We start from the raw sequence: 27939 nt of genomic DNA, 5'->3' as shown, positions 1-27939 counted from the left end.
CCCAACATTCACTCTATCCAGGCCATTCAGTATTCTGTAAGTTTCAATTAGATCCCCCCTTATCCTTCTAAGCTCCAATGAGTATAGTCCCAGAGTCCTTAAATATTCCTCATATGTTAAAGTTTCCATTCCTGTGACCATTCTCGTGAACCCCCTCTGAATCTGCTCCAGGGCCAGTACATCCTTCCTGAGATATAGGGCCCAAAACTGCACACAATACCCCAAACGTGGCCTGACCAGAGTCTTTTAAAGCCTCAGAGGTACAACCGTGCTTTTATATTGAAGTCCTCTCAAAATAAATGCCAACACTGCATTTGCCTTCCTGACTACTGACTCAACCTGCAAGTTTACCTTGAGAGAATTCTGGACTAGAACTCCCAGGTCTCTTTGCACTTCAGATTTCTGAAATTTCTCCCCATTTAGAAAATAGTCCATGTTTTTATTCTTCTTACCAAAGTGCATGACCTCACACTTTCTCACATTATATCCCATCTGCCACTTCTTCGCCCACTCTCCTAACCTGTCCTAATCCTTCCGCAGCCTCCCCACCTCCTCAATACTACCTGTCCCTCCACCTGTCTTTGTATCAGCTGCAAACTCAGCCAGAATGCCCACAGTTCCTTCATCTACATCATTAATTTACAAAGTGAAAAGTTGTGGTCCCAGCACTGACCCTTGCACAACATCACTCGTCGCCGGCTGCCATCCTGAGAAAGACCCTTTTAACCCCACCCCCTGCTTTCTGCCAGACAGCCAATCTTCTCTTCATGCTAGCACCTTGCCCCAATTGCATGGGTCCTTACCTTACTTAGCAGCCTTCTGTGTGGCACCTTGTCAAAGACCTTCCTGACGTCCAGGTAGATAACACCCATTGGCTCTCCTTGGTCTACCCTGCTCATTACTTCCTAAAAAAATTCTAGCAGATTTGTCAGGCATGACTTCCCCTTGATGAAACCATGCTGACTTTACCCTATTTTACTAAACATTCCCAAATATTCAGAAATCTCACCCTTTACAATGGACTCAAAAATCTTACCTACAACCAAGGTTAGGCTAATCGGCCTATAATTTTCAGTCTTTTACTTTAGTCCTTTTTAAACAAGAGTGTCACGTTAGTGATTTTCCAGTCCTCTGGGACTCTCCCTAACTCTAGCGATTCCTGAAAGATCATCACTAACGCTTCCACTATCTGTTTAGCTATCTCCTTTAGAATCCTGGGGCAGGTTCTTCACACAGAGTGGTGGGTGCGTGTGGAATGTGCTGCTGGCAGTGGTAATGGAGTCAGATACTTTAGAGACTTTTAAGTGACTCTTGGGTAGGCCCATGGAAGATAGTAAAATGTAGGGTATGCAGGGTAGATTGATCTTAGTAGGATAATAGGCTGGCACAACATTGTGGGCCGAAGGGCCTGTACTATTCTATGTTCTGTGTGCTAGATGCTCGAGGACAGCCTGTGAGATGAGCTGGTATTAAGGTGGTGGGACTCACTGAATACCAGGCCCTGATCTTGACCCCTTTCCCAGTGCCACCCCTCCTGTGCCATCATTCATGGGGCCCAGGGACTCGGTGATAATCCTAGGTCTCAGGTAGGCATCATTGAAGCGACAGCCAGCACTCACCAATGAATATAGCTACTCGTCTCTGATTGATTGGTCTACAGCCCTTGATAAGTGTTACTCTGCCCAGGTGTACATCATCTTCAGGGAAGACCTGCTCTTGCCTGTCAAAAACCAGAAATATGATGATTACTGTCCAAGAGGGAACAGAATCCTTTGCAACTCATTGTGAGGATGTAACTTAGACACGGACCAGAAGCAGAGGTGATACCAGAGCTATCACTGGGATGCCAGTTTCTTCTGTGGAAAGATATTTAGTTTTTACATTGACCATCTCTGCTGGCCCACCAGGAATGATCCAAAGAAGGCAATCTTTCAGAACAATAAGGGAGGCCATCTTGCAAATCTCTGCTGGCATTGTGAGGGAGAAAGTTGTCTTAAAGTAGCTTGTAGTCTAAGCTGCAAAGTGCCAAGTCTGTAGTACCAGAAGCCAAGAAAATCATAGCTCTCTGTCTGAAAATCAGCTGTCCCACAGAGTCTACCTGGAGAATAAAACTCCATGATGCAAGCCTACAAACTACAACAACTGCTGGCTGTTAACAAGCAATGGGTCCCAGTGGGAGACCACAGAGACTGACTGGAGCTATCTTCTTTGAAGTATTTTTCCTGTTTTATCAGTGTTTCTATTAGTCTTGATAATGATCAATTCTTGTGAATGATTTTATATTTTTTTTGCTAACAAACCTTCAGCATTAATTTGTAATAAACTAAGCTTTTGCCCTGTTCAGATTAAAAGCTTGACTGTGCTCCACTTAAACTTGAATAATTACAAATAAAAAGGGCTGAATGAGCTTTAACAATGCAGTGCACGAAACATATTATGGACACACATAATGTTTGGGGCAGAATTTATCTCACAGGCTCTAGCAATATTCTTTAGCAATGAGACTAAGAATACCATACAATGCATGCCGTTTTGAGGAACACCAGTTTCTGTAATATTGGGCGCTCAAGAGACAATGAAATGCCCATGATTGAAAGCAATTGAAAGTGATATTAACAAAGTCTTTCGGGGTTTATATCAAAAATCAAAGCAATTTCAGGTTGGGTCAGCTCCCTGCAGCCAGTGTCATTTTTATGATGTTAATAAAATGTCCACATCTTGTTTATTTATGAATGAATTATATCTACAATAAATGTAATGAAAAGACTATCATTAGAGAGGATGTAAAATCAAACTATAGTTTTACAATGAGCAGCATTTATCATTGGTTCTTCAAAATTTAACTTTTGTGATGTACTATTTTTAGCTTATTATTTAACACCTTCATGATAAGTTCACTTTAACTATTTTAATCTAGTCAGTAGAGATTTTATTGTGGGGTTAAAGTTAACATTGCACAGACAGAGATGTTACACAGCTACATACTCTGCTCATCATTCACTTGGCAAATATACCGGCAAATGCAACACTGAATTATATAGACCTCAATGTTTAAGAAAGTAAAACAAAGAACTGAGAATACTGTCAGAGATAATGGGAACTGCAGATGCTGGAGAATTCCAAGATAATAAAATGTGAGGCTGGATGAACACAGCAGGCCAAGCAGCATCTCAGGAGCACAAAAGCTGACGTTTCGGGCCTAGACCCTTCATCAGAGAGGGGGATAGGGTGAGGGTTCTGGAATAAATAGGGAGAGAGGGGGAGGAGGACCGAAGATGGAGAGAAAAGAAGATAGGTGGAGAGGAGAGTATAGGTGGGGAGGTAGGGAGGGGATAGGTCAGTCCAGGGAAGACGGACAGGTCAAGGAGGTGGGATGAGGTTAGTAGGTAGGAGATGGAGGTGCGGCTTGGGGTGGGAGGAAGGGATGGGTGAGAGGAAGAACAGGTTAGGGAGGCAGAGACAGGTTGGACTGGTTTTGGGATGCAGTGGGTGGAGGGGAAGAGCTGGGCTGGTTGTGTGATGCAGTGGGGGGAGGGGACGAACTGGGCTGGTTTTGGGATGCGGTGGGGGAAGGGGAGATTTTGAAGCTGGTGAAGTCCACATTGATACCATTGGGCTGCAGGTTTCCCAAGCGGAATATGAGTTGCTGTTCCTGCAACCTTCGGGTGGCATCATTGTGGCACTGCAGGAGGCCCATGATGGACATGTCATCTAAAGAATGGGAGGGGGAGTGGAAATGGTTTGCGACTGTGAGGTGCAGTTGTTTATTGCGAACCGAGCGTAGGTGTTCTGCAAAGCGATCCCCAAGCCTCCGCTTGGTTTCCCCAATGTAGAGAAAGCCACACCGGGTACAGTGGATGCAGTATACCACATTGGCAGATGTGCAGGTGAACCTCTGCTTAATATGGAATGTCATCTTGGGGCCTGGGATAGGGGTGAGGGAGGAGGTGTGGTGGCAAGTGTAGCATTTCCTGCGGTTGCAGGGGAAGGTGCTGGGTGTGGTGGGGTTGGAGGGCAGTGTGGAGCGAACAAGGGAGTCACGGAGAGAGTGGTCTCTCTGGAAAGCAGACAAGGGTGGTGATGGAAAAATGTCTTGGGTGGTGGGGTCAGATTGTAGATGGCGGAAGTGTCGGAGGATGATGCGTTGTATCCGGAGGTTGGTGGGGTGGTGTGTGAGAACGAGGGGGATCCTCTTTGGGCGGTTGTGGCGGGGGCGGGGTGTGAGGGACGTGTTGCGGGAAATGCGGGAGACGCGGTCAAGGGCGTTCTCAACCACTGTGGGGGGAAAGTTGCGGTCCTTGAAGAACTTGGACATCTGGGATGTGCGGGAGTGGAATGCCTTATCGTGGGAGCAGATGCGGCAGAGGCGAAGTAATTGGGAATAGGGGATGGAATTTTTGCAGGAGGGTGGGTGGGAGGAGGTGTATTCTAGGTAGCTGTGGGAGTCGGTGGGCTTGAAATGGACATCAGTTACAAGCTGGTTGCCTGAGATGGAGACTGAGAGGTCCAGGAAGGTGAGGGTTGTGCTGGAGATGGCCCAGGTGAACTGAAGGTTGGGGTGGAAGGTGTTGGTGAAGTGGATGAACTGTTCGAGCTCCTCTGGGGGGCAAGAGGCGACGCCCATTCAGTCATCAATGTACCGGAGGAAGAGGTGGGGTTTGGGGCCTGTATAGGTGCGGAAGAGGGACTGTTCCACGTAACCTACAAAGAGGCAGGCATAGCTGAGGCCCATGCGGGTGCCCATGGCCACCCCCTTGGTCTGTAGGAAGTGGGAGGATTAGTGGTTTTGGGGTGTGGTGTGGGTGAGGGTGAGTGAGAGAAGATGGTACAGGTAATAGTGAGAGTGAGAGACCATGAACGTTGGTGGGAGATGGGTGCTGTATCAGAGAGAAAGAGTGAAGGTGAGGTATTGATAGAAGATGACAGAACTTAACGTGGTGGAGTGAAGAATGTTATTGATCTTCTTCGTATAGCACTGGATGTTCTTAATGTCAGTTGTCACATGACAGTGGCCTTGTTGTGCTGTCAGTGGTTGTATCCATTTTAATGGAACTTAATACCTGGAGATGAAAGGCCATTGGTTCAGATCGCACCTTGTGAATACCCCTGTGTGGGTGAGCTGGACCGGTAGCATTGTAACAATGTAATGGACTAGTGAGTCAGACTTGTAGCTTTACTTTGAAAGTGCCCTCCATCATATTCTGTGGCATTGTGACTGTGAGTTAGATTTCCAGCCGATCTCACTGCTCCATACTGGCTATCCATGAGGTACAGTGGTTCCTAAACAGGAGCAGATCAGATTCAACCACAACCTGTGGCTCATGGCGTGGCACATTCCCCACTCCACAATTGCCATCAACCCAGAGCACTGAGGCTGGCTCCTAAAAGATGAGTGCGGGAGAGTGTATGAGCAACACCAGGCCCATCTCCTCCAGGGCTGGGTTCCTTTCCTTTGTGTAGTTTGTGACCTGTCAGTGTAACTCACCCAGACCTGGGTGAAATTCCTGGACTGCCTGGAAATCCCCTGACTCAAGGGTCTTTGCTACCTTGAGTGGGTTGAGATTGTGGAGAGGACCACAGTAACCTGCTGATTGCTCTCAGGCAGGCAACGGCTGAATTGAAATCAAGAAACAGAATCCTGGCAGCTCCAGGGGCCAGACCAAATTTCTACTGTCAGCAGCATGTATCCATATGTGATTCAGGTCAGAGCTGCGGACCCTTTACAGGCTGCAGTTAAAAGGATGAGAGCTACTCCCAGAATGACCTACGTCAGGATGGAATGCTGCCAATTTCCTTTTCTTCCTCAATGGAATTATTAAAATAACTAGCTTCAATTATTTCACATCAATGACACAAGTTTACACTGCATTTCTTGTTTCATTGTAACAAATCTTGTTAAAGGAGAAGGAATTGTGAGGTATTGATGGCACGGTGGCTCAGTGGTTAGCACTGCTGTCACACAGTGCTAGGGACCCAGGTTTGATTCCACCCTCAGGTGACTGTCTGTGTGGAGTTTGCACACTCTCCCCATGTCTGCGTGTGTTTCCTCCGGGGTGCTTTGGTTTCCTCCCACAGCCTAAAGATGTGTAGGTTAGGTGAATTAGCCATGTGAAATGCACTGTTACAGGGATAGGATAGGGATGCTGCACAGAGGGTCAGTGTGGACTTGATGAGTGAAATGTCCTGCCTCTGCACTGCAGGGATTCTGTGAATTAAAACAGTAGCAAGTAAGAGTTTATATGGAACTTGTTCTCAGAATATTTCCCACATGTTTTGTTGAGTGTTTGGTAACTACGGTAGTATTATTTTCTTACTTAGCATATTCTGTTGAACCTGTCTTTTTAGAAAACCCTAAAGATTATAGGTGTCACATTCCTCAATTAAATTCAAAGTAATCTGACTCTACCTTGTTTATTATTAATGGCAATACATTGAGAGCTCCATTAGCATCAGATGTATTGTGGTTTGAGGTTGAGTTTCACACATTTTAACCTAAATCCTTAGGCATTAACACCCACAGAAACAAACTGAACCCGTCAAGTTAAATTCAAATGAGACTGTGAGCTGAATCATACTTTTTTGGCTCTGAGTCAGTTTCATTGGGTTTCATGGCATGTCTCTCTCTGTGAGGTCGGGTCAGATCTCTCACTGTTTCTCACCAAACCTGACACATTAACAACCCCACCTTACCCCTGCAGTATCCCCTCACCTGATTCTAGCCCCATTTTACAACCTGCCAGTCACAGAAATAACTCACCAACTCAGAAGATAACGTGAAATTCACCAGCATTTCTTGCACCTGCACCATCCTCAAAATCCCATTGCGTACCCGGACAAACACTGCCAATCCGGAGCTGCCCTGCACCATTCCTGACATTTGCCTGGGACATTGCAGACAGGCAGTGTAATCAGTGCCCAATCTGTGGGCAGAGACCTGGAAGTTCTTTCTGAATGGGAGGGGTCAGAGGCAGGACATTCCCCTGACCCCAGGACAAGCAGTGGAGACCACGGCACCAGACCGTGCCCAGCCTGGTCTGAGGGTGTCCCTCCCCTGGGTCAGTACAGTCTCTGTGTCTGGAGGAATGCCCAGTACTGCAGGGAGAAGGCCAATGTCCTTCTCTACTCTGCCAGGGTAAGTGCCACCATCTTCTCTCTCATACCTCACCCTCACTCTCTCTCTGTCACTGTGCCCACCTCCCACCAATGCTCATGCTCTCCCTCTCTCACTATTACCTGTACCATCCTCCTCACTCACCCTCACCCACCTCAAACCCCAACACCACTCCACCTGCATGCCCTCTGTGCTGCCCGCTCTCTCTCTCAGGACCCTTGGCCCCTGCACCAACATTAACAGCCTCTTTCATCTCCCTCAATACCTGCCTCGCTCTCATTCCAGGAGGAAAACGGTCCACAATTGGGCAGGAACAGTCAAGTTGGGTGACTGCCCTCCATTCAGCTCCTCACCCTGTTATCAGCAGACCGTCCTGACTCTGACCACCCCGAGCCGGCTCGGGGCTGGTATCGGGGCCTGCCCTTGGCTTCCTGTGCCAGGACCCCCCTGAGCGAAGGCTATTCCCCCTTGCCCTGACTGAGACCTACTGAGAGCCAGGAGAAGCTTCCTGCTGTTGTAGCTGTGCTAAAGGACACAGTCATAGGGCATCAGTGTGAGCCTGGTACCTCTGGCTGAGGGGGCAATGCCCATAAAGACAAGGCAAGGATGCTGTCAGTGAGTAAGTGTCCTGACCCTGAGTGAACGGTGAACAGTACAGAACAGGAACAGGCCCTTTGCCCCACCATGGTCTCTGTCAAAGGTGATGCCTTTCTTAATCATATTTTTTTTATCTGTTGAGGATGTGCGCATCACTTAAGATCTGGGGATCGCATGTCAGCCAGACCAGGTAACATTGTTAGTTTGCTTTCGTGAAGGACACTAACAAACTGAATAAGATTTTCCAACAATTGATAATGGTTTCGTGGCCACCAATAGAGGCTCAAATGTGATTTTTTTTTCACCATTTGCAATGGAAGGATTTAAACCCAGCTCTCCAGTGAATCACCGAGGCCTCAAGATTAACAGTCTAGTGATAATATCACACGCCCAGTAATCCCCTCTGCCTGCACATGTTCCATACATGCATCTGCCCACCTGCCTTTTTGATGTTTGTTTCATGCTTGTTTCTTCCACTTCACTTGACAACGTATTCCAGGTACATACCACCTTCTGTTTCACATATCTCCTTTCAATTGTCCCCCCTCAGCTTAAACCTACATCCTTAGTTTTTCATTGTTAATGGGAACTGCAGATGCTGGAGAATCCAAGATAATAAAATGTGAGGCTGGATGAACACAGCAGGCCAAGCAGCATCTCAGGAGCACAAAAGCTGACGTTTCGGGCCTAGACCCTTCATCAGAGAGGGGGATGGGGTGAGGGTTCTGGAATAAATAGGGAGAGAGGGGGAGGCGGACCGAAGATGGAGAGAAAAGAAGATAGGTGGAGAGGAGAGTATAGGTGGGGAGGCAGGGAGGGGATAGGTCAGTCCAGGGAAGACGGACAGGTCAAGGAGATGGAATGAGGTTAGTAGGTAGGAGATGGAGGTGCTGCTTGGGGTGGGAGGAAGGGATGGGTGAGAGGAAGAACAGAACCCTGCAGCCCAATGGCATCAATGTGGACTTCACCAGCTTCAAAATCTCCCCTTCCCCCACCGCATCCCAAAACCATGGGATTCTCCTTAACTCGACTTGTCAAATACATTTCATGACTCCTTTTAGGCCTCCTATTTCCTTGACTAAATTCTTTCCTGCTTCCTTTATATTCCTCAAGGGTCTTGTCTGATTTCAGTTTCCTAAACTGAATTTATGCCTCCTTTTTCTTTTTGATTAAACTTTCAATATCTCTTGTCATCCAAGGCTCCTGAAGCTTGCCATCCTTATCTTTCATCCTCACAGGAACATGCTGGTCCTGAGCTCTGATCAACTGTGTTTTTTAAAGATTCCCACATTTCAGATGTGGATTTACCCTCGATATCACAGCTGTACTGAAGGAGAACGCTACGGAGGACTCGAGCAGTGAGGCATTATGGGTAGAACTCAGAAATAGGAAGGATGCAGTAACAATGTTGGCGCTGTACTACAGGCCTCCCAACAGCGAGCATGAGATAGAGGTACAAATATGTAAACAGATATTGGAAAGGTGTAGGAGCAACAGGGTGGTGGTGATGGGAGATTTTAATTTTCCCAACATTGACCGGGATTCACTTAGTGTTCGGGGTCAAAATGGAGGAGCATTCATAAGGAGCATCCAGGAGGGTTTTCTAGAGTAGTATGCAAATAGTCCAAATCAGGAGGGGGCCATACTGGACCTGGTATTGGGGAATGGCCAGGTGGCTGAAATTACAGTAGGGGACTACTTTGGAAATAGCGAACACAATTCCGTAAGTTTTACAGTACTCATGGACAAAGATGAGAGTGGTCCTAAAGGAAGAGTTCCAGACTGGGGGAAGGCCAACTATACAAAAATTCGGCAGGATCTGGGGAATGTAGATTGGGAGAAACTGTTTGAAGGTAAATCCACATTTGATATGTGGGAGGTTTTTAAGGAGAGGTTGATTAGTGTGCAGGAGAGACATGTTCCTGTGAAAATGAGGGATAGAAATGGCAAGATTAGGGAACCATGGATAACAGGTGAAATTGTGAGACTAGCAAAGAGAAGAAAGGAAGCATACATAAGGTTTAAGCCACTGAAGACTGAAGACGCAACTTTGGAAGAATACCGGGAATGTAGGGTGAATCTGAACAGAGGAATTAAGAGAGCTAAAAGGGGACATGAGATATCTTTAGCAAAAATGGTTAGGGAAAATCCTAAAGCCTTTTATTCATATATTAGAGCAAGAGGGTAACTAGAGAAAGGATTGGCCCACTTAAGGACAAAGAAGGAAAGTTATGCGCTGAGTCAGAGAAAATGGGTGACATTCTTAACGAGTACTTTGCATCAGTATTCACCAAGGAGAGAGACATGACGGATGTTGAGATTAGGGATAGATATTTAATGAGTCTAGGTCATGTCGGCATAAGAAGGGAGGAAGTGTTGGGTATCCTAAAAGACATTAAGGTGGACAAGTCGCCAGGTCCGGATGGGATCTATCCCATGTTCTAGAGGGAAGCAAGAGAGGAAATAGCCGGGGCCTTAACAGATATCTTTGCAGCAACCTTAGACACGGGTGAGGTCCCGGAGGACTGGAGACTAGCTAATGTTGTCCCCTTGATTAAGAAAGGCAGTTAGGATAATCCAGGTAATTATCGACCGGTGAGCCTGACATCAGTGGTAGGAAAGCTACTGGAGAAGACACTGAGGGATAGGATCTATTTCCATTTTGAAGAAAATGGACCTATCAGTGATAGACAACATGGTTTTGTGCAGGGAAGGTCATGTCTTACCAATTTAATAGAGTTCTTTGAGGACGTGACAAAGTTGACTGATGAGGGAAAGGCTGTGGATGTCATATACATGAACTTCAGTCAGGCGTTTGATAAGGTTCCCCATGGCAGGCTGATGGAGAAAGTGAAGTCACATGGGGTCCAGGGTGTGCTAGCTAGATGGATAAAAAAACTGGCTAGGCAACAGGAGACAGAGTAGTAGTAGAAGGGAGTTTCTCAAATTGGAGACCTGTGACCAGTGGTGTTCCACAGGGATCTGTGCTGTGACCACTGTTGTTTGTGATATATGTAAATGATTTGGAGGAAGGTGTAGGTGGTCTGATCAGCAGGTTTGCAGATGACACTAAGATTGGTGGAGTAGCTGATAATGAAGGGGACTGTCAGAGATTACAGCAGAATATAGATAGACTGGAGAGTTGGGCAGATAAATGGCAGATGGAGTTCAATCCGGGCAAATGCGAGGTGATGCATTTTGGAAGGTCTAATTCATGATCAAACTATACAGTAAATGGAAAAGTCCTAGGGAAAATTTATGTTCAAAGAGATCGGGTGTTCAGGTCCATTGTTCCCTGAAAGTGGCCACGCAGGTCAATAGAGTGGTCAAGAAGGCATATGGCATGCTTTCCTTCATCGGACGGGGTATTGAGTACAAGAGTTGGCAGGTCATGTTTCAGTTGTATAAGACTTTGGTTCAGCCACATTTAGAGAACAGTATACAGTTCTGGTCGCCACATTACCAAAAGGATGTGGATGCTTTGGAGAGGGTGCAGAGGAGGTTCACCAGGATGTTGCCTGGTATGGAGGGCTCTAGCTATGAAGAAAGGTTGAGTAGATTAGAATTATTTTCATTAGAAAGACAGAGATTGAGGGGGGAACCTGATTGAGGTCTACAAAATCATGAGGGGTATAGACAGGGTGGATAGCAAAAAGCTTTTTCCCAGAGTGGGGGACTCAGTTACCAGGGTCCATGAGTTCAAAGTGAGAGGAGGAAAGTTTATGGGAGATATGCGTGGAAAGCTCTTTACGCAGAGGGTGGGGGGTGCCTGGAATGCGTTGCCAGCGGAGGCGGTAGACGCAGACACGCTAGCGTCTTTTAAGATATATCTGGACAGGTACATGGATGGGCAGGGAGCAAAGGGATACAGACCCTTAGAAAATAGATGACAGGTTTAGACAGAGCATCGGTGCAGGCTTGGAGGGGACCGAAGAGCCTGTTCCTGTGCTGTAATTTTCTTTGTTCTTTGTTCAAACAGCTGCTCCCAATCGACATCAGCTGTTCCTGCCTATGCAGTTGTATTAGCCGCCCCCTAATTTACAGCCTTCACCCAAGGACAATAGAACCACAATAGAAACATAGAAGATAGGAGCAGGAGGAGGCCATTCGGCCCTTCGAGCCTGCTTCACCATACTTCAGATCATGGCCAATCATCCAACCCAACTGCCTAGTGCTGTTTTGTCACTATAACCTTTGATCCCATTCGCCACAAGTGCTATTCCTAGCCACTTCTTGAATACATTCAATGTTTTGACATCAACTATTTCCTTTGGGCAGTGAATTCTATAGGCTCATCACTCTTTGGGTGAAGAAATGTCTCCTCATCTCCAACCTAAATGTCTACCCTGAATCCTCATACTGTGTCCCCTGGCTCTGGACACATTTACCATCAGGAACATCCTCCCTGCATCTACCCTGTCTAGCCCTGTTAGTATTTTATCAGTCTCTATGAGATCCCTCCTCATTTGTCTGAACTACAGTGAAAACAATTCTAACTTAGTTAATCTCCCCTCTTACGTCAGTCCCGCCTTTCCCAGAATCAGCCTGGTAGCCCTTCACTGCACTCCGTTGAGAGCAAGAGCATCCTTCCTCCAGATCCTTATCCAGAACTAGATCAAAACCTATGGAATTATGATCACGGGTCCCAGAATGCACCCCCACTGAAAATTCGATCACCTGGCTAGGTTCATTCCCCAATACCATGTCCAGTATGATTCCTTCCCTGGTTGAAATATCTACATATTGCTTCAATAGTCCCTCCAGAATGCCCTTAACAAATTCTGCCCCTTCTTGATCGGCGCAGGCTTGGAGGGCTGAAGGGCCTGTTCCTGTGCTGTAATTTTCTTTGTTCTTTGTTCTATGCCCCTGGAACTAAGGGAGCCCCAGTCAATATTGAAGAAGTTAAAACCATGCACATATTACATCTTTCCATGATCTGATCTTGTATCTCCTGCTGACTGTTGGAGGCTAATAATATAACCCCAACATTGTGACTGCACCTTTATTATTCCTGTGTTCCCCTTATTGCCTTGTGAGCTGAGCCCTCCAAAATGTCTTCTCTTAGGACAGCTGTGAAGATCCCAGAGATGCAGCCCAGACCAGTTCATGAGTTGGAGGAGTGCCCCTGAGCACACAGTCTCATACATTCATAGACATGTACAGCATGGAAACAGGCCCTTTGGTCCAACTTGTCCATGCCAACCAAATAACCTAAATTAAATTAGTCCTGTTTGCCAGCAGCTGGTCTATATCCTCCTAAACCCTTCCTATTCATACACCCATCCAGATGCCTTTTACACATTGTAACTGTTCCAGCCTCCACCACTTTCCCTGGCAGCTCATTCCACACATGCACCACCCTCTGTGTGAAAAAGTTGCCCCTTAGGTCCCTTTTATATCTTTCCCTTCTCACCTTAAACCTATGCCCCTCTAGTTTGGACTTCCCCATCCTTGGGAAAAGACCTTGCCTATTCACCTTATCCATGTCCCTCATGACTTTATAAACCTCTATAAGGTCACCCCTCAGCCTCCGACACTCCAGGGAAAATAATCCCTGACTATTCAGCCTCTCCTTATAGTTCAAACCCTCTAACCCTGGTGACATCTTTGTAAATCTTTTCTGAACCCTTTCAAGTTTCACACCATCCTTCCTACAGGAGGCTGATGGGGTGCTATTATCAATACAAGGTTTGGATAAGATGGATAGCTGGAGTCTATTTCCCAGTGTCAAATACTAAGGGGCATCGATTTAAGGAGAGAGAGGGAAAGTTGAAGGACATGTGCAAGGCAAGTTTTTTTACATGGAAAGTGGTAGGTACGTGGAATATAATGCCAGGGGAGCTAGTAGAAGCAAATACGATAGCAACTTTTAAGAGGCATTTAGATAGACACAGGAACAGGCAGGGAGTAGGTACCTTGTGGAACCAGATGGGATTAGAATGGTGTTATGGTCAGTACATGATGGGCTGAAGGGCCTGTCCCTGTGCTGTACTGTTCTAAATAAGTCAATCCTTTCCGGGATCATCACTGCACTAACATCCCACATTTAGTAAACTGTAGAAAAGCTGCAAATTGCATTGTTAGCACAAAAAGTGACACAAGGGTTTCTGGATGTACTTACAGGCTCATATGTCCCTGTCTAACGCATGATTAGAGCTGCTTCATGGTAAATAAGCCAACACCAATCCTGATGGAATATCACAGTCACTGTTTAGGATCATCCCTAAGCCAATGGCACTGAATCAGTCAGGAAGGATGGTGACAGGTGGGTGGGAGAGTGCAGATAGAAGAACTGCAATCCTAGGGACAACACTGTGCTTTTTTATAATTACCTACTAATCCCCTTAATTCATTATGAATGTACATTTCCCAAGCATTCCTGAACGTGAGGCGGAACAGCTTTATCCTGTTACAGAAAAGGAAAAAGACAATTAAATACCACTAGCCTAACTTACAATTGTACAAAACAGGGCTGCCCTTGAAAATAATTCAACATATATCCCTAAGGCTCCATTCGGCTCAAGTGTTCAAGCGAGTCTTTTGATTCTTATCAGTGTCACATTGCACTTATGCAAAGGCTCTTGTTTATGAAATTCAATGTTGTATTGATTGTATGAAGACAACAGCTGGACTCAGTGTTGCCTGTCTACATGGACTGAGAACATATCATTTGAGGGTGTTAGGGCCTACAGAAATGTTATGTGATTTCTTTTTAATTCAGGATCCTGCTCCTCTGATGCTGCTTGTCCTGCTGTGTTCATCCAGTTCTACACCTTGTTATCTCAGATTCTCCAGCATCTGCACTTCCTGCTATCTCAAAAAAATTACTTTTCTTTTAACAAATACTTCACATCAGCGAATGTGGTGCCCAGCTCCATACGATTTCCAAGTTTCACTGGAATGTCAAATCACACTGAAATCCTCCAATCCTGTACAATGGCCAATCCTGGAGTTGGGAAATGGTATTAATTTGATACAAAAAGCTGCCATTTGCAGCCAAGTACAGGGCAGGAAAAGCAAAGTGACCATGAGGAGCTGTGATGTTAGATTTACAGGTGAAAATAATTTATTACAGACACTAACAATCCGTTGCCTCTCATCTTAAAATGTAACTTGAGAATATATGCATTTAATCTTCAGGCAATTCTCATCCACCAAACAAAAAGATCATTTAAAACTGCTTTAAGTCAAAACCCATTACAAGATGGATCAAAGAAGCTCATTGGCAGATGAGTAGATTGATGTCTTTGACCTAGTTGATTCTTTACCAAGAGATAGTAGGAACTGCCGATGCTGGAGAATCTGAGATAACAAGGTGTAGAGCTGAATGAACACAGCAGGCCAAGAGAGGAGGAGCAAGAGAGCTGATGTTTCGGGTCTGGACCCTTCTTCAGAAAGTCCTCTCAGAGAACATAGAACATAGAACAGAACAGGCCCTTCAGCCCACGATGTTGTGCCGACCATTGATCCTCATGTATGCACCCTCAAATTTCTGTGACCATATGCATGTCCAGCAGTCTCTTAAATGACCCCAATGACCTTGCTTCCACAACTGCTGCTGGCAATGCATTCCATGCTCTCACAACTCTCTGTATAAAGACCCCACCTCTGACATCCCCTCTATACGTTCCTCCAACCAGCTTAAAACTATGACCCCTCGTGCTAGCCTTTTCTGCCCTGGGAAATAGTCTCTGGCTATCAACTCTATCTATGCCTCTCATTATCTTGTATACTTCAATTAGGTCCCCTCTCCTCCTCCTTTCCTCCAATGAAAAGAGTCCGAGCTCAGTCAACCTCTCTTCATAAGATAAGCCCTTCAGTCCAGGCAGCATCCTGGTAAACCTCCTCTGAACCCTCTCCAAAGCATCTACATCTTTCCTATAATACGGCGACCAGAACTGGACGCAGTGTTCCAAGTGCGGTCTAACCAAAGTTTTATAGAGCTGCAACAAGATCTCACGACTCTTAAACTCAATCCCCCTGTTAATGAAAGCCAAAACACCATATGCTTTCTTAACAACCCTGTCCACTTGGGTGGCCATTTTAAGGGATCTATGTATCTGCACACCAAGATCCCTCTGTTCCTCCACGCTGCCAAGAATCCTATCCTTAATCCTGTACTCAGCTTTCAAATTCGACCTTCCAAAATGCATCACCTCACATTTATCCAGGTTGAACTCCATCTGCCACCTCTCAGCCCATCTCTGCATCCTGTCAATGCCCCGCTGCAGCCTACAACAGCCCTCTATACTGTCAACGACAACTCCAACCTTCGTGTCGTCTGCAAACTTGCTGACCCATCCTTCAATCCCCTCATCCAAGTCATTAATAAAAATTACAAACAGTAGAGGCCCAAGGACAGAGCCCTGTGGAACACCACTCACCACTGACTTCCAGGCAGAATATTTTCCTTCTACTACCACTCGCTGTCTTCTGTTGGCCAGCCAATTCTGTATACAGACAGCTAAGTTCCCCTGTATCCCATTCCTCCTGACCTTCTGACTGAGCCTACCATGGGGAACCTTATCAAATGCCTTACTGAAGTCCATATACACCACATCCACAGCTCAACCCTCATCAACTTTTCTAGTCACATCCTCAAAGAACTCGATAAGGTTTGTGAGGCATGACCTGCCCCTCACCAAGCCGTGTTGACTGCATTTGATCAAACCATGATCTTCCAGATAGGCATAAATCCTATCCCTCAGAATCCTTTCTAACACCTTGCAGACGACAGACGTGAGACTTACTGGTCTGAAATTGCCGGGGATTTCCCTATTTCCTTTCTTGAAGAGAGGAATTACATTTGCCTCTCTCCAGTCCTCAGGTACGACTCCAGTGGAGAGCGAGGATGCAAAGATCTTCACGAGTGGCGAAGCAGTTGCATTTCTCGCTTCCGAAAGCAGCCGAGGACAAACCTGGTCCGGGCCTGGCGACTTGTCAATCTTGATGTTTGACAAAATTTTCAGCACATCAGCTTCCTCTATCTCTATCCATTCCAGCATGCACACCTGCTCTTCAAAGGTTTCATTCACTACAAAGTTGGTTTCTTTCTTAAAGACAGAAGCAAAAAACTCATTTAGGGCTTCCCCTACCTCCTCAGACTCCACACACAAGTTCCCTATGCTATCCCTGATCGGCCGTACTCTTTCTTTGACCATTCTCTTATTTCTCACATAAGTGTAAAATGCCTTTGTGTTTTCCCTGATTCCTTCTGCCAAGCCTTTCTCGTGCCCCCTCCTGGCTGTCCTCAGACCATTTTTGAGCCCTTTCGTCACCTGCCTGTAATCCTCTCTAGCTGACCTTGACCCTAGCTTCCTCCACCTTATGTAAGCTACCTTCTTCCTTTTGACGAGAAGCTCCACCGCTCTCGTCGTCTAAGGCTCCTTTATCTTACCCCTTCTTGCCTGTCTCAGAGGGACATATTTATGATACTGCTTGTCCTGCTGTGTTCATCCAGCTTCACACCTTGTTATCTCTGATTATTTGCCAATGTGCATTTAAATGTATTTTGAATAATTTGGCATTACAGATTTCACTGGTACATTTTTATGTTTGAAATCTTTCCTGCAATGTTTCAGATTTTCTTCTTAAATGCTGATGTTCACATTCCTGAGGATGTTCTGAATGGGGAGGTAGCTGGAGCTGGCTGACCTGTACAACACTCAAACTCCACTTCAAGGACCTTAGTGAGTGTAACATGGAGAGTGTAACGATGGATGTTCACCCGGACAGAGATCCACAGAGGGGCTCGGAGCTATCACCGGTAGTGGGTGGATGGGTGCTGGGCGGGGGCTGTTGCTGTGACAATCTGTGGCCACAGTGGCTGGGTCTCAGGCACCACCACCACCAAAAACAACAACAACCCACAAAGACACCCAAGAGCCATTCCACATGTAACATTTGTACAGAAGCTGCCTCCCGCAGACTGGTCCCATCAGCTTCCAGCAAACCTGTCCCGTATTAATATTCCCCAGCCCCAACAGGTCCCAGTTCCTGCTCCTCTGTATCTCTGCTGGATTGAAGCATGCTAATGGTTGTCCAGCCATGCCTCCCATTTAATTTTAATAAAATGGAAATGAGTCATTTGTGTTTACCTTCTCCATCCAGACCATTTCAATCAAACACCAACACAAGTCTTTTGAAGATAATGGGAACTGCAGATGCTGGAGAATCCAAGATAACAAAATGTGAAGCTGGATGAACACAGCAGGCCAAGCAGCATCTCAGGAGCACAAAAGCTGACGTTTCGGTTCAGAACCTTCTCCCCATCCCTCTTTTCTGATGAGGGGTCTAGGACCAAAACGTCAGCTTTTGTGCTCCTGAGATGCTGCTTGGCCTGCTGTGCTCATCCAGCTTCACACTTTGTTACCAACACAAGTCTTAATGTTTTGTAATCATTCCTCATTACAGATAACCACAAACTACTCATCTAAGATGACTGTGAAGCATTTTGATTGCGTAATGCGAGAATAGGTACAGCTAAAAACAATATTTAGCAACTAATTGAACAATCTCAAAGCCACAATGGTAACTGCAAAGTTGAGAAATCACTGGCATCTACCCCTGACTTCATTTGCTGAGCACAAGGCAAAAAGAGAAGGGGAAGTCGTGTTTAGAAAGTGATTCTTTACTAAATCTGACTGTGAAAGCAAAGTGTTTCTGAGTGATCATAAACCTGTTACAGAAATTTCTGGGAATTTCAGATCTTTCACTTGGTTCAAAGTTTCGGTTAGTAAAGAATCCCATCTTTAATTGTGTAAACGATTCATTTAAACCATAAAAGAACTGTTCTGAAATCATCTTTGCCTTCATTCGAAGTTGTTTAATTTTGACAGGACGCCTTAGATTCAGGCAATTACCACCTCAAAAGTGAACTTTTTTTTAGATCTTGACTAAGTGCGTGCAGTTTCAGCTTGAGCACATGTCTGTTTTTAATGGTTTGCAAATAAGAATGCCAGGCAATGTTATTCTAGACCCTTTGGTATTTGCACCGTGCTCAGGGAGTATATTCTTTCAGACTTATCACTTGCTTTCAGCTCCTGCCCAGTTGTTGTATAACTTATGCAATTATATATTTTGGGAGATGAATCTTCCTGTGAAGCAGCAGATCAGATTCTCATTGCTTGGTGTTGAGCTCTGGAGGAGGGAAGTCACTTGTTACCAGGACCTTTTACTTCAAGATCGATCAGAGCGGTAAGAGTTACATTGTGTTGTATAAAGATGCCTTCTTCAGAGTTAAGTTCACTCAGGAAGTAAATTCAGAATTAAGTTGTTGATTTGTGCAGGATGAAATTGGAACAAATTTTTTTTTGTGCGTTTTGATTTAGTTTTGAAATGGTTCCGAAGTAAAATTTATCCGAATGGGATAGACTATGAAGAAGGGGAAATTAACGAGTTTCAGATTAAATCCATGTTGTTAACTGGTCTCAGCCTGTGTGGTCATGAGAACTAACTCAACACAGCCTTCACTCCCTGACTTCTCTGGGTTAAACAGGGAATAAAGCTGCCAGGTTAAAATACTAAATAGTGGGAGCTTAGGGTCTATCAGTCAGAACAACTCATAACTTTCACAAATGTAACTCCAGTTTTTCTACTTTGTTGTATTTGTACAGCCTCCCACCAGGGACTACCTGAACAAATTTATGTTGTGTCCAGCATGGACACAAATCTGTGCACAGTCCTCCAACTGATTGCTCCATTGCTAAACGCACAGATGACACACACTGTCACAATTCCCCAGTTTGATGAGCACCACAGTGTTCTGTGGAACCACAATCCTGCACCTTCAGGCAAGAAAAGGGGAAATCTGGATCACAAGAAAAAGAATGGTTGAGAATTTATTGGAACCATGGGATATCTGTGTCAGTGCAGTTAATAATGGGCCAGGGCCTGGTCATATATGCAGATAGTGGGCCTTCAAAGAAGTAAAATGTTCTAAAACTCTAGATAAAACATGTAATGATAGAATTTTAATTTTTAGGATCGGAGCTAAATTATAACCATATTAGTGGTGAACAGCCTTTGTGAGATATTATTCTTTCTCATATTAAACTTGTGTCTTCTGCATTAAATGCTCCAATTACAAATCACCTTCAGAAACTGAATATGATACCTACACAAAAGTTTAAATAAGAATCTGTTGTCAGGCAGTGAGAAGATTAATGTTTTATTGCAATTGAAATGTCGTGTGTGATTCTCCTTCAGGTCGTTGTCATTATCATGTTCGACTCAATGGCCCTAAAAAGGAGATGCATCTACTACAGGGAACATGGTTCCAATTTTCAACTCAATGTCCAAATTAAGTTTGCATATAAATTATGAGGATCACCTAGGTGCATGTAATCTGACGCTGAAAACATGACTGGGTCTGTCCTATGTTTCTGGTTGGTAGAAATATAAGATAGAAACTTGTGCAGATCCCAGGCACAGGCAGCTTGATGAGTGAAGGGCTGGTGAGTGAGGGGCTTGGTGAGTGAGGGGCTTGGTGAGTGAGGGGCTGGTAAGTGAGGAGGTGGTGAGTGAGGGGCTTGGTGAGTGAGGGGCTGGTGAGTGAGGGGTTTGGTGAGTGAGAGGCTGGTAAGTGAGGAGGTGGTGAGTGAGGGGCTTGGTGAGCAAAGGTCTGGTGAGTGAGGGTCTGGTGAGCGAGGGTCTGATGAGCGAGGAGGTGGTGACCCAAGGGCTGGTGACCAAGGGGCTGGTGAGCGTGGGGCTGGTGAGCGAGGGGCTGGTGAGCGAGGAGCTTGGTGAGTGAGGTGGTGGTGAGTGATGGATTGGTGAGTGAGGGGCTGGTGAGCGAGGTGGTGGTGACCGAGGGACTGGTGACCAAGGGGCTGGTGAGCAAGGGGCTGGTGAGCGAGGGGCTGGTGAGTGAGGAGCTTGGTGAGTGAGGAGGTGGTGAGTGATGGTTTGGTGAGTGAGGGGCTGGTGAGCAAGGTGGTGGTGACCGAGGGGCTGGTGACCGAGGGGCTGGTGAGCGAGGGGCTGGTGAGTGAGGAGCTTGGTGAGTGAGGAGGTGGTGAGTGATGGATTGGTGAGTGAGGGGCTGGTGAGCGAGGTGGTGGTGACCGAGGGGCTGGTGAGCAAGGGGCTGGTGAGCGAGGGGCTGGTGAGTGAGGAGCTTGGTGAGTGAGGAGGTGGTGAGTGATGGTTTGGTGAGTGAGGGGCTGGTGAGCAAGGTGGTGGTGACCGAGGGGCTGGTGACCGAGGGGCTGGTGAGCGAGGGGCTGGTGAGTGAGGAGCTTGGTGAGTGAGGAGGTGGTGAGTGATGGATTGGTGAGTGAGGGGCTGGTGAGCGAGGTGGTGGTGACCGAGGGGCTGGTGAGCAAGGGGCTGGTGAGCGAGGGGCTGGTGAGTGAGGAGCTTGGTGAGTGAGGAGGTGGTGAGTGATGGTTTGGTGAGTGAGGGGCTGGTGAGCAAGGTGGTGGTGACCGAGGGGCTGGTGACCGAGGGGCTGGTGAGCGAGGGGCTGGTGAGTGAGGAGCTTGGTGAGTGAGGAGGTGGTGTGTGATGGATTGGTGAGTGAGGGGCTTGGGTGTGAGGGGCTGGTGGGTGAAGGTCTGGTGAGTGCGGCGGTGGTGAGTGCGGAGGTGGTGAGTGAGGGGCTTGGTGAGTGAGGGTCTGGTGAGTGAGGGTCTGGTGAGTGAGGGTCTGGTGAGCGAGGGGGTGGTGAGTGAGGGGGTGGTGAGTGAGGAGGGGATGAGTGAGGTGGTGGTGAGTGATGGATTGGTGAGTGAGGGGCTGGTGAGCGAGGTGGTGGTGACCGAGGGGCTGGTGAGCGAGGGGCTGGTGAGCGAGGGGCTGGTGAGTGAGGAGCTTGGTGAGTGAGGAGGTGGTGAGTGATGGATTGGTGAGTGAGGGGCTGGTGAGCGAGGTGGTGGTGACCGAGGGGCTGGTGAGCAAGGGGCTGGTGAGCGAGGGGCTGGTGAGTGAGGAGCTTGGTGAGTGAGGAGGTGGTGAGTGATGGTTTGGTGAGTGAGGGGCTGGTGACCGAGGGGCTGGTGAGCGAGGGGCTGGTGAGTGAGGAGCTTGGTGAGTGAGGAGGTGGTGTGTGATGGATTGGTGAGTGAGGGGCTTGGGTGTGAGGGGCTGGTGGGTGAAGGTCTGGTGAGTGCGGCGGTGGTGAGTGCGGAGGTGGTGAGTGAGGGGCTTGGTGAGTGAGGGTCTGGTGAGTGAGGGTCTGGTGAGCGAGGTGGTGGTGAGTGAGGGTCTGGTGAGTGAGGGTCTGGTGAGCGAGGGGGTGGTGAGTGAGGGGGTGGTGAGTGAGGAGGGGATGAGTGAGGGGCTGGTGAGTGAGGGGTTTGGTGAGTGAGGAGTTTGGTGAGTGAGGAGTTTGGTGAGTGAGGGTCTGGTGAGTGAGGGGTCTGGTGAGTGAGGGGTTTGGTGAGTGAGGGGTTTGGTGAGTGAGGGGTTTGGTGAATGCAGGATATAATGAGGGGATTGAGCTGTCAGACAGTTTAAAGTCGGTGAAGGTTGTTGGCGGCTGGCGCTGGAAAACTCATTTACTCCTTCAGAGATCGTTTCTCTGGAATTACGTGAAGCTTTCCAATTCAGCTTTGAGTGAGGCTTCACATTCAGAAGAGCATTTATAAAACTGAGCAGTGGGAGACGGGAGAGCGTTGTAGCTACCTTCCCCCCGACAAGTCACACTGAGGGATCGGGGTGTACACATGCTCACCGAGCCGGTGGGTTTGGTTATAAAAGGTTTTGTCTCGCTGCTCGGTAACACCGTCAGTGCGTCTCCCGTGGAGTGTCGGTGTTCTGTCCCACTGGCTAGTTTTATGCCTCGGTTAGTTCTGGTTCTGTTTCTCAAATAAATAACAAGTGGGACAGAACACCGACACTTCACCGGAGACGCACTGACGGTGTTACCGAGCAGCGAGACAAAACGTCTGTAACCAAACCCACCGGCTCGGTGAGCAAATCTACAAGCTCACCCCCAACCCGAGCTACAAATCTTCCCGAAAACTTTAATCACGGAGGTAGTGAGTGAGGGAGGGAGGTAGTGAGGGGTGGAGGTAGTGAGGAAGGCAGTGAGGGAGGGAGGAGGCAGTGAGGGAGGGAGGGAGGTAGTGAGGGGTGGAGGTAGTGAGGAAGGCAGTGAGGGAGGGAGGAGGCAGTGAGGGAGGGAGGGAGGTAGTGAGGGGTGGAGGTAGTGAGGAAGGCAGTGAGGGAGGGAGGAGGCAGTGAGGAAGGGAGGGAGGTAGTGAGGGGTGGAGGTAGTGAGGAAGGCAGTGAGGGAGGGAGGAGGCAGTGAGTGAGGGAGGGAGGGAAGTAGTGAGGGGTGGAGGTAGTGAGGAAGGCAGTGAGGGAGGGAGGAGGCAGTGAGTGAGGGAGGGAGGGAAGTAGTGAGAGAGGGAGGCAGTCAGTGAGGGAGGGAGGCAGCCAGGGAGGGTGTATGAGGGGGGGCAGAAGACGAGGATTTTGGGAAGTGCGAAGACAGGAAGGGCCTGAAGCTATCGTTGTGAGGATCCCGTTGTTGGTTGATGATTGTTTGGAGAGGAATAATCCTAAAGAGCAGGGGCAGTGCTGTAAATAGGGTCCTGAACATCCAATAGGGGGCACTGGCAGCAGGAGCAGTCACACAGAGGGGCTAAGGGACACAGTTAGGGGCAGAAGGGTGTTGGATCCAGGGTTATGGTTGAGTTTTGGATATCTCCCAAGGGAAACATGAGTAAGGAGGTTGAGCAAGGAGTGTAACAGCACGGGTAGCACTATTAGTGGTGGGAGGGGTCAGTCTCAGACTCCAGAAGAACCTGGGGTGGTAGTTGATGTAGACTTCAGGAGGACAGAATGTTGAGAGGAGAATGGAGGCTGATGGTTGTAGTGTCTTGGTGTCATATCAGGTCAGTAAACATCAATAGGTAGAAGTTGGTGGGTTATCAAGGGAAGGTAATAGGTCATAGATTGAGTTTCAAAAGTGTCTGGCATCATTTCCTGCAGCTGGCCTCAAACACCAATTCCTCACGGTGGGAGGTGGGGTGGTTTTGGGTAGGTAGAGTTCTTGGTGACTACATCTGGCCGGCTAATGCATGCTCCAATGGGAGCTGTGGTCACGTTTTCCCACAGAACACAGCAGCATTGCCCTGGCCCATGGTCCTCAGTCACTGAGATCCCTGGGAAATCAGGCAGCAGGGGGAGACAGTGAGCGGAAGGTCAATTCCTGCTGACTGAAGCGGGGGTTGGGGGGGGTGTGAGGAAGGGGATTGTAGATGGAGCGATGGGCAGAGGGTACTGGCCAGACAGGGGAGTACAATGTTGAAAAACAATAGCCTGCAAATATTTGGGAAGGACAAAGGGTCAAACTCAGGAAGTTTTTGGCAGCGTCACGAGACTGGAGAGTTACCTTGGCGGGCTCGATGGCGATAGAGGGAGTGTTGAGGATGATGGAGGCAGGTTGGGGTTTAGGTAGGTGAGTGTTGTGGTGGGAAGTGGGGGAACCTGCCTGTAGGTAATCCTTGTGAAAGGGTAAGGTCAAACTGCTCTGATGGGTGGTCATGGCTCATGAGGAGGTGGAGGAAGTTCAGTAATGGCTGAGGGAGAACACAAGTTCATGGAGTCACTGTGGAATGTTCATGAGCTGCCTGCAACAACACAACATAATCATGGCCACACAGAGAGGGGCTAAGGGACACAGTTAGGGGCAGAGGGGTGTTGGATAATGCAGCCCTTGGTGAATGCAGCAGGGCGAGGGGGGCTGAGGAGCAGGACAAGCACAGTACTGAGCATAGAGCTCTTCATTGAGCAGGAATTCTCAGGACAGGAAGGGAGATCCTGACAGATGATAGTGACCTTACACTAATCCCTGCAATTTCTTCACTGATGATTGATGTTATCCCATTGGCTGCATGAGCTTTATATGAGCATGAATTCTGGTGAACCCTCCACAGTAAGTGTTTGACACCGCTCCCCCATGCACATCCCCCCCTCCCCCACCCCCAACCCCCAACCCTCAACCCTCGCCAGCAACTGGCCTACAACATTCACGGTACAAAGTATCTGCCACACAATGCTTCATTGTTCTATGTGTCTGACTCTACACCTACAGCTCCTGTCCTGGGGGTCAATGTGGTGGTATTGGCTGGCAGGGAATGAGTGCCAATGTGGGTGCCCACTGAATATGGTCCTGGACCTTTGACCCTGTGAGGTAATGCAAGGAGCTTCATCTTTGTGTCCAAACCAACACATGGTTTGCCCCAATCCTCACACATGCACTGTCGGTTGGCTGAAGACATTGTGTGTTCACATATGGCCAACTGTCACATCCCATGACATAGATGTGGTGCTTACTTCCTGTCCTACCACTTACAACCTCTTTGCTAATGGAAGATTCCAGTCATGGGCAGGGTAAAACTAAACATCAATTGCCAATTGATCATACCCTGAAAATACTTGCCCAGGAGCTGTACATTCCGCCATCCCATGGACCACTGGACAGTGTGATGTACAGAACCGACTATATATTGTTGATTTTTGCACCATTTCAGTAGAGTCACTGGTTCATAATCAATCTGATCTTTGAACAGACTCATTCAAGGATCTGTATTGTATATTTTTACTTCATTCAGGGGACGAGGGCATCGCTGGCCAGGCAGCATTTATTGCCCAGAGGGCAGTTCAGAGTCAGCATTGCTGTGGGTCTGGAGTCACATGTGGGCCAGACCAGGTAAGGTTGGCAGCTTCCTTCCCTAAAGGACATTAGTGAACCAGGTCGGGCTTTTCTGTCTCAATCAACAATGGACAAAGAACAATGGACAATGAATTCATGTCCTTGACCTGCCCGTCTTCCCTGGACTGACCTATCCCCTCCCTACCTCCCCACCTATACTCTCCGCTCCACCTATCTTCTTTTCTCTCCATCTTCGGTCCACCTCCCCCTCTCTCCCTATTTATTCCAGAACCCTCTCCCCATCCCCCTCTCTGATGAAGGGTCTAGGCCCGAAACGTCAGCTTTTGTGCTCCTGAGATGCTGCTGGGCCTGCTGTGTTCATCTAGCCTCACATTTCATTATCTTGAATTCATGGTTATCATTAGATTCTTAATTCCAGGTATTTTTACTGAGTTCAAGTTCCACTATCTGCTATGGCAGGATTTGAACCTAGATCCCCAGAATGTTACCTGAGTCTCTGGATTAACAGACCAACTTAATACCACTAAGCCATTACCTCCCCCATTAGCATCACAACATCCTGATCTCATTTTAAGTCAAGTTCCAACAGGACCACCAATGAATGAAATAGCTATAATAATAGGGTGTCATTCTCTCCACAGCAAATATAAGCAGCCAGCTCAAAGACAGCTAGCTTGCAATTCTACAGCAGAAGATATTTGAAGCTGGAGGAGGATGGAACTAAGGGAGTAATGAATATTAAATAGTTTGACTGAAAGCCTGGCCCAAGACTCAATAATTTCTTGAAAGAAGTATAGCAGAAAGTCAAGGTTAGATGAGGGAGTGATGAGAGCTATGGTGGAGGTCCTTAATACCAACGAGATAAATGCAACAAGAGAAACACCAAAGGTCTATCCAGTAATAAAACCTATGGGAGTTAGTCAGGATAGAGAGTAAAAACAAAGAAAGGAGATATATGATTGGAAGAGGTAATAGGGCATAATGGACAAGGGCCTGGTGTGAGGGTGAGAATGATATCACTTTCAGTCGATGCGAGAACATTCACACTTTCTCAATGGGAAGGAAAGGATTGAGCTCCTGGGATTAATTTTTTTATATATAAATTGCCTTCAGTGATTTTAAGGCTGGAAAGGCTCAGAGAGAAGTTGGTTGTATGTGTTTGCTATCGTATTATCACTGGCAGTTGTCATTGTGAAGTCAATATATAGATTGTATCCTACTCTTCCAGCTTGGAGTCTGTTGATTTGAATTCCACACAGAGCCTTGTTGATTTTGTGTCACAAGGATTTGGAAGACTCACTGCAGATATTCGCGAAGGGTAAAGTGAAGAATAAGAGTGTAAGCCCTTCCTGATGCTAATCACCATCTTGATTTCTGAAACTCTCTAACATTGTGCAGCATTTGGAGGAACAATGTAGATGCAGTTCATGTACATTTGCCTTCACATTGGCAGATTCCTCCTCCCTGTCTGCCTCACAGGCTCACGGAGCCTTGAGAACATCTGCTTTCCACTGGCGTTTGATGGAGCCTGCTGCAATGCAGCTCAGCGCTTCACACAGATGATTAAAGACAAATAGAAATGACCGTACAGGCTAACCATCTCACCTGACCAGTCCGCAATCTCAATGCAAGAAATATCCCACATCCTAGCCTCAGAGCCTTCATTTCAACCACCAACCTCATCCATTCTCTGCTTCAGTCATTAACTCTATGAAACCTATTCACAGCCTCAAAAACCGCGGTGTAAAAACATGCCGCATTTACAACAAATTGGATTTTTATAGATAACACAGTGTGGAGCTGGGTGAACACAGCAAGCCAGGCAGCATTAGAGGAGCAGGAAAGCTGATGTTTCAGGTCGGACCCTTCTTCAAAATTCAGAAATTTCTGCAGAAGGGTCCTGACCTGAAACATCAGCTTTCCCGCTCCTCTGATGCTGCCTGGCTTGCTGTAATCCTTCAGCCCCTCACTGTGTTATCTCTGACTCCAGCATCGGCAGTTCTACTATCAATGGTTGGATTTTTATAGCACCTTTAGTAGTAGAAGTATTTTATTGATACTCCTGTGAACTTTGACAGAATTGAGAAACTGGACACAGTTGCAAAACTTTCCATGTCCAGGTCAAGTTAATCCTGTATTTAATGTCAGGTAACTTACACATGTTTGACTAAAAGCTTGGATTAAGAATGTTCATTATTTGTGAGAAACTCATTTATTATTGCATGAACCAAACATTAGCAGAAGATCAGAAAACTATGAGTGACACAGTGGCTCAGTGGTTAGCACTGCTGTCTCACAGTACCATGGACCTGGGTTCAAGTCTGCCCTCAGGTGACTGTCTGAGTGAAGTTTTTACATTCTTCCAGTGTCTGCCCTCGTTTCCTCCCACAGTACAAAGTCATGCAGACTATGTGGATTAGCCATTGGAAATTCAGGGTTACTGCTCTGAGGAAGGACCACCAGACCTGAAATGTTAACTTTGATTTTCCTTCATAGATGCTGTACCAGACCTGCTGAGCTTTTCCAGCAGCTCCTTTTTTTTCGTATCAGTGATAATAGGAACTGCCGATGCTGGAGAATCCGAGATAATAAGGTGTAGAGC

This window comes from Stegostoma tigrinum, chromosome 24 (genome assembly GCF_030684315.1).
Source record: "Stegostoma tigrinum isolate sSteTig4 chromosome 24, sSteTig4.hap1, whole genome shotgun sequence".
NCBI lineage: Eukaryota > Metazoa > Chordata > Chondrichthyes > Orectolobiformes > Stegostomatidae > Stegostoma > Stegostoma tigrinum.
This window is presented reverse-complemented; position numbering follows the sequence as displayed.